The sequence below is a fragment of the Sus scrofa genome, chromosome X (assembly GCF_054392235.1).
Source record: "Sus scrofa isolate SSC_HxYL_T2T_F1_AM1 chromosome X, Sscrofa_HxYL_maternal_Yorkshire_Landrace_v2.0, whole genome shotgun sequence".
Taxonomy (NCBI): domain Eukaryota; kingdom Metazoa; phylum Chordata; class Mammalia; order Artiodactyla; family Suidae; genus Sus; species Sus scrofa.
In genome coordinates, this window is record NC_139401.1 from 118,261,982 (window position 1) to 118,274,902 (window position 12,921).

The 12,921-nt window shown below is 38.1% G+C and overlaps 1 protein-coding gene across 41 annotated transcripts in view; it reads right to left on the reverse strand.

Moving 5' to 3' along the window:
- The window catches only part of IGSF1 (immunoglobulin superfamily member 1), a 504,513-nt gene that overhangs the window by 361,567 nt on the left and 130,025 nt on the right, over window positions 1-12,921 (reverse strand). The gene's annotated exons all lie outside the window — the stretch shown is intronic.

Consider the following 12,921-nt stretch of genomic DNA (forward strand, 5'->3'; position numbering starts at 1 on the left):
TATATTTATATAAATCAAAAAAAGAGGAGTTCCTGTCGTGGCGCAGTGGTTAACAACTAGGAACCATGAGGTTGTGGGTTCGATCCTTGCCCTTGCTCAGTGGGTTAACGATCCGGGGTTGCCTGAGCTGTGGTGTAGGTTGCAGCTGCAGCTGGGATACTGTGTTGCTGTGGCTCTAGCATAGGCTGGCAGCTACAGCTCTGATTAGACCCCTAGCCTGGGAACCTCCATATGCCACGGGAGCGGCCCAAGAAATGGCAAAAAGACAAAAAAAAAAAAAAAAAAAAAAGAAGATGTAATTAGTGTTTGTCTCAAGATTGTGGAATTATAAATAGGGTGAACATTCCTCTTAGTTTGCCTTGGGAAGTCAAGGTTTATATCAGCTGTCCCACTTGGACAATAAATTATGTAAGCTCTTAAGTACATAATTTGTATTCTCTACTTAATTACCAAATTCATTATTAAAAATATATCATTTCTTTATGCTTATAAGGCATTAATACTTATGCCAAAATTAAAATATGGATATATATGAAGAATATAAGTATAAAGATACCCAAAAAAGTCATATGATAAATTGCATTTAAACATATATGTTTAAAACCTATGTAGAGCTTGACAGTAATTTCTGTTAAAAAGAAAAACACAGGCCCAAAATGGATTCACTTATGCCAGGCCACACCAGCAAACCAAGGCTTAATATCTAATCTAATTGAAGATCCAACCTCTCTAAGAAATGTAGTCTTAACCCAACCAGTCAGTAAGTTTCTCATCAGCACCAATGAGGTAATATGTCACTTGAGGCCTCTCCATTCCCCAAAGTAAGATGAAGTAACCCATATAAAAAAACCTTTTTTTCCTAAAAGGGAGATGAGCGACACTGAAATAATACTTTTTTTGTTGGTTTATGATTTCCTTGTCCTGTTTTTGAAAACCTTTCCCCTTTTGTATTCCTTTAGAGCTCCCCTCTGCTTGCTAGGTGAGGTGCTGCCTAATTTATGAATCATTCAATAAAGCCAGTTAGATCTTTAAATTTTACTAAACTTGAATTTTGTTCTTTAGCTTTTCCTTAAATGAAAATAGCAAAATATGAATATTTATTCTGAGCATCTCGTTTAAGCCACTGAAATATTTACCAGTGAGCCCTCAATCTATAAAGACATTTAAAAAGATGCCATTTGGGTTACTTTCTAAAGTACGTGAGCCAGAAAATGGAGGACTCCATAGGAGCCTAAGAAACGAGCCAGGTCAAACACCACAAGGTCTAATGGCTTCTTGCAAACTTCTTGAGATTCTAGCAATTTCTTTTCCTCTTGCATGGATCTCCAAGACTTCAGCCCTGCATCAGAAATCTTGAAAATGGGGAAAATCGTACAGATCGAATATTGACTTTTTTTTACTTACTCAGTGAATTTATTACATTTATAGTTGTACAATGATCATCACAATCCAGTTTTATAGGATCTCCATCTCGAACACTGACTAAAGAAGATGATTATCTGCAAAGCTTTGGTCTAGTGGAAAGGGAACTCTTGAAAAGTTGGCTGATGAGGGTGGGTGGTTTTCAGGCGCATTTCAAATAGAAACTGAAAGCAAAACTGTCGCACTGCAAGCTGGTTTCTCCAAACTGGGATTGAGTTCTTGTAAAAGATAAGGCCAGATGTGTATGATGAATTTAGGCTTCAGTTTTTAATTTCAGATGGAAATCAAAAGCCATAGAACGGTGTGAGCAAGTTGCTTAAAACCAGCAAAATACAAGGCAGACATATTTCTTGGCTCCTTGGTCTCTAGGTGGCGTTTTTTTTTTCAGATGGGATGGGAGGGAGAAGAGGAGCTGGGGGCAGGGCTGGTTGGCCATTCTGGAGCCATACTGCCATCACGAGGAAGTAGTTTTAGAAAAGCTGAAATTGTTAGTGTGAACTCCCGGAGATCTAGCCTTTAAGGCTGAATGGGCTCTGATCAAGCTGGGTCTCCTTTACTTGAACTCTGAGCTCTGGACAAAGGAAGAATGCTGGTAGAGAAGCTTCTGAGTGAGTGACAAGGACTGTGGTGTCTTTCTTTCTTCCCACTGTGAGCAGAACTAGAGGAAAGCAATGAGAGCCTATGCAGAACTTCTGGGCATTTGTCTTCTGCCCCAGCCCCTTACAGAATGAGACAGTTGGGCTGGGTACAAGATATATTGACAGGATCAAAGTTGGGGCTTGGGATGGGAATCTTATTCCATGTGACATCTAACAGCAGCTGGTCTGAGTCTGCAGTTCTTTGGGACACCCCAAAATCTGGTGCACCCATTGCCTGGAGCAAGGATGGTGCCACCCTGCCACCATTAAGCCAGTGTGAAGGCCTACCACCTTAAAGCAAAATGCTCTCACCAGAGACAGAAATGGGTTCTTTAGTGGTTGGCTTTCTCCTAAGGAAGATGAGACTCCTGGGGCTTGGGACTTAATCATTCATGTTCATTCATATTAGCAAGTATTAGTCCCTGTGCCTGCTTCTCAGCCTTTTACTGATGAAGATGCCCTGTAGTCTTCACAAGCTATTCTCCTTGGAGAGATGAGCATATCAGGACTCCTGAACACTTGTCTATTTTCATCATGCCTCTCACTCTGCTATACCTGAGATGATATTAGTGTATAACCCCTTAGAGAAAGCTGAGCAATCCACAGAGATAAGCTTTGATATTTTTATCTTCTTTCTTCTGCTCGCCTCTTCTGCTTTTTTTTTGTTTGTTTGTTTGTTTGTTTTTGTGTGTGTGTGGTTTTTTTTTTTTTTTTTTTGGCTGCCCTGCTGTTTTCTTTTCATTGCAAAAGAAAAGCTCAATGAAATCTACTATCCCTAATCTTTCCTATGGGTAGAGTCTCTGGAGGAAGGATATGGTCATGTGAAAGGTTAACTGATGCACATAAATTGCCCTCAGAAATATTAAAGAAATTGATAATGCCTAGCGATTCATAGGAACTTGTCTGTTTCTACAAATAATCACATAAACTGGGCAATATTGATGGCTTCGTTTTCAGCAGCTCACTCAGGATATATTAGGTGGGAGTAGTGGATAGTTGAGAATTACTTGAACCATAATTTACTTACTTATTGGGGAATTTGAGAACCTCTGCCAATAGACTTTTCTGATCCATGGCCTTTTTCTTCTGGGAAGTTCATGCCCCATTCTTTTTTCCCCTTTCCTGCTATCTTGTTTTCCTTTTGCTTTTCATTTTGGGACAGCTAATGATCTGTAATGGATGTCAATGGTTGAAGGGCAGTAAACATTGACAATTGTTGTTCTTAGTTTCCAGTTTTTGCTGTTTCCATTACTATAACTGAAACACTGAAATTCAGCTAGGAGCTATTACCTTAGGCTTCTATCCTCTCTCAGTCTATTTGGCTTCTGTTAAGGATAACTGGGGTGAGGTGAATACAACATTCTCGAGCTTAAGGAATTCCAGAGCTGAGGTCACCTCTAGTTTGTTCACAATTCTCCATACACTTGTCTATTCCACTGAAATGTGAAGCCAAGTTAAAGCGCTTCTCCAAGACAGGCACCCCAGCACATTTGGTCCAAACTTTCTCTTGGTGTGTTTTAGCAGAAATAATTTCAGGTCAGCAGTTACCTTTCACCTTCACTAGGCACTTGGGTTCTCTGAGGCATGCTCTGCCAAATGTCTTCAAGACATTCCTAAGAGCCAACTGCACTTTGCTGATGATCAATTACTGCTTACAGCTCCAAATATACTCTTCAATATATCCTCTATGATACACAATGAAATTTTTTCCCTTGCACTCTGAGTTATGACACTGTTGCCAAATGGGGCTAAGGTCCCACAGTGCCAAGTACTTTCTCTCAGAGTGTCTGCCTCTTGCTCAAAGGACAGGAGGATGCAAAAAGATCATAAGCTCTGCACTTGGGTTACGAATCACTTCCTCCAGTCTGGTCTGCATTGGGCGGAGTTCCACTTCCCCAACTTCCTGTGCCTGACTTCCTGGCTGTTGCCCATCTGGTCCTGGCTACTCACTAGCCAGCTTTTACAATTATATCTTGCCTTTGTTAAAGTATCCTGGAAAGCTCAGAGAGGAAAGCAAGGATGCAATGTTTGGAGCTAGGAGATGCACAACCTCCCCCGCGGTCTCCTGGGCGGCAAGACCAATGACTTAGCGCTTCACCAAATGATTTCCTCACGATGGCAGTAGTGCTCCAAAAATGTCAACCAGCCCTGACTCAGGGGCCTCGTCTCCCGCCCAACTTGTCTGAAAAAACGCTAACAAAAGGCCGAGGTGCTAGTGCTGAGTTTGAGGAAACCAGCTCACACTACAGCAATTTTGCCTCCCATATCCATCTATAATCAAACTGAAGCCTAAACTACTCCTGTCTTCCAGGCATTCAGCCATCTTTTCTTCTTTCTCTTTTCTTTCTTTCCTTCCTTCCTTTCTCTCCCCACCCCCCACCCCATGCCTATGGCACATGGAAGTTCCAGGGTCAATGATCAAACTGACTGCACCACCAAAGAACTCCTCAGGCACCTTCTTTTGTCCACCATTAACTTTCCACCAGATCTTGGCTTCATAGTTTAGCTCTTCTTCACTCAGAATGAGTTCTCCAGCATTTTCCTAACTATCAAGAAGTCTTGTAGGGACTAGTCTCAGGATACCAGGATTAAAAGGAAGAAAATGCTGGATGTTCCTGCAATGCTGGAAGGCCTGCAGGAGGCCATCTTGAGTCACTTATCCTCATGGGCTTCCTTGATTCCTAAGGCGTCTCCATTCAATTTTCTATAACACACTAATAATAATATTTTTGTGTTTGGTGGAAGACTGTTTTTGACTCAGCTATCTTGAGTTGGAAATAATTTTTTCTCAGTATTTTGAAGACACTGTTTCACAGAATTCTGGTTTCCTGTGTTGATGTTCAGCAGTTCAAAGTCATTCTGATTCTTCATACTTTTATGGTAGTTATATGCTCTTCCCTATTACGGTGTCCTGAAATTTCATAATATGTCCTCACGTAGGTCTCTTTTGATCTACTACGCTGATAACTTGGTAGTCCCTTTCAAAAATGGAATATCATTTTATATTTCTGTTAAATTGCTGGCAACTATTATTCAGATAATAAATGACATTTCCAGATGAACCCTAATTTTCTTAGTTTTTTTCAATTTTTAAAATTACAAGTACAGTCTTTTTCCAACCTCTTTTACGAGCTTTGTATTTCTGCTATGCTACTTTTAATCGTTGTGTTCTTTTACACTGTATCCTTTTCTTCTATCACGGTTGCAATATCATCTCTTGCCTATCTGGTGATATTGATAACAATTATTTTTTAAAGCTCTCTTCTTCCTTAAAGTTGGTCTTTTCCAATATAATTCTTCGATGTTTTGCTGTGTAGTTTTCACCATCAGAGCTCTCTTTAGAGATTAAGAGAGGCACCATGGCTTTCTTTTGATTAGTGTTTGCTTGGTATATATTACCTATCATTTTAAATATATCAATATCTTTATATTTAAAGTGGATTTCCTATAGCCGGAATATACTTGGTTCTTACTTTTATTAATACAATCTGAAAATCTCTGTCTTTTCAAAAGACTGTTAGATCATTTACATTTATTACAATTATTAATATGGTAGCATTTAAATTTTGCTGGTTGTTTTCTACTTGTTCTTTTTCATGAATTTTAGTGGATCAACTGAGTATTTTTTATGATTCCAGTTTTATCACTATTAGTTCATCAGTTATAATTCTTTTTAAATTTGTATGTGGTTGACCTAAGGTTTAAAAAATCTACATGAAGTTCCCATTGTGGTGCAGCAGAAAGAAATCCTACTAGGATACAGAGGGATGCAGGTTTGGTCCCTGGCCTCCGTCAGTGGGTCAGGGATCCAGTGTTGCCATGAGGTGTGGTATAGGTTGTAGACGTGGCTCGGATCCCACATAGGCTGGCAGCTGTAGCTGATTTGACCCCTAGTTTGGGAACTTCCATATGAAAAAAAAAGTCTGCATGTAATTAATAATACATTTCTTCTCATGTAGTGTAAGAACCTTATGATAATATGTTTTTACCTTCCATCTTTTGTACTGTCATTATACTTCTGAAATACGCTACTATTTTTCTAATAGATGGTCAAATATATTTTAAAACAATTAAAAATGAGAACTGTCTTGTGTTTTTACTTTCATTTTAACAATTTCTAGAGATCTCTAATTCTCTGTGTCAATCCCAGGTGTCTGTCTGATACCACATTCCTTCTGCCTAAAGAGTTTTCTTTAATATTTATTATAGTGAAGGTCTGCTGATAATGAATTCTCTTAGTTTTGTTGGTCTGAAAAAGTATTTTTCCTTGTTTTGAAAGACATTTTTGATGGTATAAAATTCTGTGTTGATCATTTTATTTGTTTTGTTTTCAATGCCGTTAAGATCCAGTCTATTTCCTTATAGCTTGAGTAATGTTTAGAGAGTCTGCTATAAATCTTATATTTGTTCCTTGCCAGTGAATATATTTTGTCTTTTGTATCCAGCTGTCCTCTAGATTTTGTCTTTATCTGCGGTTTCAGGACTTTGACCATCGAGGTGTCTTTATATGTGGATTCATCTGTGTTTAACTACTGAATATTTTCATCACACAACTTCCAGTGTAGGGACTTCCTATCAGCTGATGGCTCAGTCCGGCCAACCCCACCCACCAGCCACCCTCTACAGCTAGACCTCAACTTCGTCATACCAGCATCAGATCTTTAGCCAGAGTTTCTATAATAATAACTCAGAGAAGCCAGGCAGGCCCAGATTGGGACCAGAACCTGCTTAGCCCTTCCACCAAACGGACCGAAAGTCCTCTTGGAGACAAAGCAATGCCGGCATAGGCAGATTTTAAACTATTTCCTCATGGTGGCAGTAGTGCACCAGTTATGCTAACAAGTATTTTCCTCCCCGCCCCACCCCCAGCCCTCTTCAACCTCCCATCCTGCTGGAAGAAAAGAGAGGCAAAGGTACCAGGAAATATGGCTGCCTTTTATCTTGTCCAGCTTGAAAGAACCTGCTCACACAGCTGTACATTTGCCTTGGTTTTTCACTGGAAACCAAAATGAGGCCTAAAGCTACCCATCCTCATCAGGCATCTTCTCTTTGCAAGAATTCAAATTCCACTAGGCCTAGTCTTCACAGTTTTTGTTTTTGTTCACTCAGCACTACATCTCCAGCATTTTTCCAAGTTATCAAGGTGTCTACTTCTGGAGGTAAGTCTCAAGTATCCAACATTAAACAGAAAAATAAAATGAGGAAAATCCAACCAAGAGGGCATCTCTACACATCCATATGTCCTAGCTTGGCTCACCTCTATGGCTCTCAAGGAATTTTCCTACATTTTCTAGGTAAAGAGGTAGGTTCTATGTGTTGAATTGTTGGCAGCCATTTAACTGGGGCCCAGAGAAGGTCCACATAGCTCTTCTATGCTATACAATGCCCCACATGTCAGGATACATATATTCCAATCAGAGGCTACTTTGAGTTTTGTCTTATCCTTTCACTTACCATTTGAAATACAAGCACTCTCTCATGTCATGATAATGCTTGCCAAGGATTTAGAAATAAGTACGTGCTTGATCAAGAGGGAAGCACTGCCATAAAACTTATGACACTGACAACATTTTAGATTATGTCTTTCTACTCCTCTCAATACAAAGTTCTATATGTGTGTTCAAACACAGTAACAAATCTATATTAAAACTGGATATTAGTACATTATGGTTTCCATAAGAAATTTTCACTCCTGATTCCTAGTCATTTTGAGAATATTATATAGAATTTGCAAGTCCTCACTTTAGTAAAGAAATCATCATGAAAAATGTTTTTATCGCCTTATTCATTATCTATTTACTATACAGTATATATAAAGTATATTATATGCATATATATATACATGCACACATTTGTTTCTCCTTATAGTTATAATTTGCCTTATATTGGCTGTAGTTTTGGACAAGTCTTCTGCATAATCTTGTATAAACTGCATGGTCTCATATAAATACATATTTTCCTCAGCCTGAAATTTCTTTACATGTTATTCTGGAAAGAGGTCTCTCTTCCAAGCTATTAAAAGAGTGACACCTACGTTGGCAACCTGTTCATATTTTAAAGCCAAAAACAAATGGCACCTCAATCAAAACTAGAAATAACTTTTAAACTGTCTTTGCCTTACATTGTTTGCATGTTTCCTGTGCACATGTATTCTTTGGCCAAAAATCTCAGTTTCCTTATACCTCAAGGATTCAGACATTTTTTCTTCACTGATTACAGTTTGAGTTCTTTGCAAACATCCTTAAATATTCCTTGGAATACTTCCTATTTCTAATGGTGCCCCTCTTCTTTTTGTATTTCTTATAATTAAGCATACCTGTTTATAAAATTATCAGAAACATTAGCCATGTATAAAGTGCAGTGAGGTCAAAAGTAATGCCCACTCAAGCAGACAAGGATTTCCAAAAAATGGGTGTTCTGAATCCTCTTGCTTTCTGTAATCAGTTAGAGACATAAATACATTAGGTCTCAAATGGCCAGCAAATAAGCTATGTCAGTAATTTCTTCTGTACATATTTGTTCTGGATTGGTTCTCAAATTACAAATATATTATTGGCCTCTTGAAATACAGACTCTATCAATCAATAACAAGTAGAAACACTTTATCCTAAATCCTTCTTTCCCAAGGGAACCACAATTAGCAGCTTGATGAGTATGTTGGTTTAAATTTAATAAACAAACAAAACATTTCCATTTATTTTTTCAAACCTAACTTGGTCACACTGTACAGAGTTTGGTGCCATGAATTTTTGAGTCAATAGTGGACAGTGGGCAACTGCCAATAGCATTAACTATTCATGAGCAACTTTAAAGTTTTTCATGGTTAAGTCTCATAGCATTCCTCTACTATTGATCAAATCATAAGAATACATGTATCTGGAAAAGAATAAAAAATCTGAGCAAATATAAAGCAGTAAAGAAATGATACTCTAACCCACAGGAACTCAACGGATATACCATCAGTGTCTGATATACTGCATTCTGCTTTTATGTTATATTATGCATAATTGTATATATGTGGGCACCTAGGTAAGGGTTGTCAGAGTTTGTTGGTATGAATTTTGACTTACATGAGACATGTGGTTGCAGTTTGAGTTGCTTCCTTCTATCACTATTTTTGAGATCTTACATCATAAAAGCCTCTTCATATGATATTAAATATGCTTCAGAAAACAGGATTTTCTGTTGAACACAATTTGGAAATGCCATTCTATTTACATAACAATTAAGAGTGAGGCCTTTAAATCTTGCACACATATAGACCTGTGCACATTTTTAAAAGAAAAACAGATCATGTAACACACCCTTTTCTTAATTGCATATTGGGATAATGTTCATTTCTTTTTTTTTTATTTCAAATGCAAGTTTTTCTTGCTTTCAGCACTTTTAAGACTTTAAACAAGTAGAAAGTTAAAACTTGAAGGCAAGTCATTAGAAACATCTAGAAAGTTAGACACTGTCAGTTTTTTGGTTGTACTTTCTAGATACTTTCCTTGTGCCTATTCACTTTTTAAAATTCACATGTTTATGTGCTAGACTTGAATAAATCATGTATGTAATAAGTAGAAAAAGACAGGCATTATTTTTCATTTTCTTTGCATTTGCCACCTAGGATGGTTTGATCCTTAAGTTCTAACATTTTTTTTCCCCTGAATCAAAGGTATGAACATCTCTTCCAAGAAGGACTCGAGAGAGTGGATTTCAATCTTTCCAAAGGCTGACAAAGACTGCCTACTCCAGCTGAACTTGCTATAGCTCCAGAAAATGGGCCTTTTGCCCCTCCCCACTATCCATTCTTGTGAAGGAAACTTCAGCGATCCTCCTTGGCCCTAGTGGCTCTGCTTTCCTGTGGGCATGTGGCTTAGTGTTCACTTTTGAGTGGCAGAGTTTCTGAACAAAGGGTATTCTCCTGTGATACATTAACCAATGTTAACCAATTGACATTGCTTCTCACCTGTTTAGGAGGTTGCCCAATTCTACAAATCATTACACAAACTGGGTGACATTAATGGTTTTATTTTTCAGTGGCTTGCTCAGGGTTATAATGAAGAGTGAAGAGTATTATGGAAAAACAATGTTGAATTGCAATTTACTTTGGTGAACTTGAAAATCTTTACTAGTAAGACTGGGTCGCATGGCCTTTTATTGTCTAGGAAGTGCCTGCCTGCTCTTTCCTTTGCCATCTTTTCTACTGGGTGGGGTTTTCTAAACTTTCCATTCTGCAACAGCTTGTGATCTGAGATGAACATCAATGGTTGAGCAGTAGCTAGGGTTGGCAACAGTTACAATCTCCTGTTACTAGGTTATGGTGTTGTCATGCTTGAATTCCTAAGACTCAGAAAGGTGCTGTTGTGTCAGGCTTCCATCCACTCTCTGGTCAAGATTAGTCTCTCAATGTAAACCAGAATGTGTGAACTGAAAATTCTTAAGCATGAAGAATCCCGAGCTAGGGAATTCTGTCACACACAATTCGAACTTCAGATATGGGTCACTGTCTTCACACATCTAGTTTCCTCAGTCTAGCATAAGACCAAGTCAAACTATTACAACAAAGCAGACAGCTTCGTTCATCTGATGCAGACGCTCTTTGATATCTGCTTAGCTGAAGTAGAGGTCAGAGGTCACGTTGCGTTTTCATAGGGTACTTGACCATTGCGGCATGCTTTTTCAAATGTCTCCCAAATCTCCCTCGGCTACCCTTGGCCAAGAACCTCAAGGATGGCTAGACTCAAATGCTTCAGAAAGAAACCCAGCTCAGGGCCAGTAGCCACTCAGCCTCACAAAAGGCAAAACCTTTCTCAACTTCTAGGTCTCACGGGAATTCTAATAACTGGGTTTTGTCAGACTAGTTCCTCTTGGTGGCAGTATTGCTCAAGAAAAGCCAATTAACACCTCCTCACCCTCTCATACTACCGCCCACCCCGCCCCAACCTACCCCCTCCCAGGCCCTCTACTCCCACACTCAAAAAGAAAAAAAGGCCACCAAGAGACAAAGGAGTCAGGAAACAGAGATGCATTGCTAATTGCCCTGTGTGGAAGAAATCTGCAGAGAGAGGTATGTTTGCTCCCAGTTTCTCTCATAAATCAAACTGAGGCCTAAACCACTACCAAACAATGTTTTCTTTCTAAGAATTTCATTTCTACTCTGCCAAAGTTTTGCAGGTCTGCTCTTCTTCACTCTGCTTTGATCCCTAACCCTATTTCATGTTATTTGCTTTAATGGGCAATTCTTAGGGATCCAGGGCTGAGTAAAGAAAATAATGGAAATAAGGGCCTGGAGAAGAACAAATCTGGGTACTAGGCCACGTGGTTCTTCACTTAGCTCACTAGGCCTTGTGATGAAAGGCAGTCATTTGGCTGGAACTCTAAGAGGAGGCTTCAGAGAGCTCTCAGGTCTAAATTCCATACAATGTTCCACTTGGAGTGACACATATATACTTCAACATATATACATTCCACTCAGAAGGGACATGGTTTTTTTTCACGGTTTCATCATTTAACAGGGGAACACAACCGTCTTCCCACGCATGTGACTATGGCCTTCAACGGCTTCCTATGACTTCATTACTATGTCTGGGTATGCCACTAATTAAGTTTTAGGGCTCAGTCTTCTAGCCGTTTCTCATAAACAAATAACAAACGGTGCTTGCGAGGGGTCAGAAAATAATCATTCATGAAATCTATATCAAGCACTGATAACCTTTTGCAGGTTTACTTCCAATCTTTCAACACATGCACATGGGTCTCTATTTATAGTAATAAGGTACAATAAATTTACATGTGAATTGCATTTATATATGCATCATGGTTTAGACCCAAAATTTTCACTTCTGATTCCTGGGTAGGTTGAAATTATCATGAAACATTCGCAAGACCTGGATGTTAGATAATAAAAAGTTTGCAAAGAATGACTTGATTGACCCATTAATTAAAGAATATTAATTAGGTTCTCAATCTTTTTTTTTTTTCATACACAGGACATAAAATACTGTAATTCCACCACTCAGGGATCTTGATTTTGAGATCTACCTTACCTAATCTTTAATACAATGACATACATGTATTTTTTTTCCTAAAACTAATATTGGAACAGACACTGAATACTCATGCGCCAACATCAGGGTTTCTGTTTTTATATTTCTCAAACCTTACACCCAATTTTTACCTTAAAATTTTCTTTAAAAACTGTAAAGAAAGAAAACAGAATTCAATAATTGTGAGTTGGTATCTCTCAAATTCCATCACCCTGATGTGTATCCTAAGAAAACTTTAAGGTGGATGCACTCACCCTTTACATGCAGCTATAATCTTTCATTAATGCCTTGTTTTATATAAATATAAATATGCATACAAATATGTCGACTGAGAATTTCAAACTAAAAAGAATATTCACTGTAACACTGACCACCACTGTAAACATGGAGCTTTTAAAAATGTTTATATATATATATATATATGTGTAAATATATATATATATATATATATAGGTGTAAATATATATATATAAACGTTTACATACATATACAAACACACAAATACACACACAGTTCTATTTCTCTTTAAACATAATTGTAACTGGGTGTAATTCTACACAATCTCCAGCGCTACCTTATACCATTTGCATACTTGCATATCAATACATATTTTGGAGTGCTTGAAGATGTTTTTATATTTGCTCTAGAAGATCCTTCTATTCCAAGAAATTACACAAGTTATACCTATTGCTGGGAAAGTGTTCAAATTTTGAGAAATTATAAAGTAGAAAATAATTGGTGCCTCAATCAGAAGAAATAACCACTTAGAAAATGTCTTTGTCATGCATTTTTAGCTCTTTGCTTTGCACATATATATACTTTTAAAA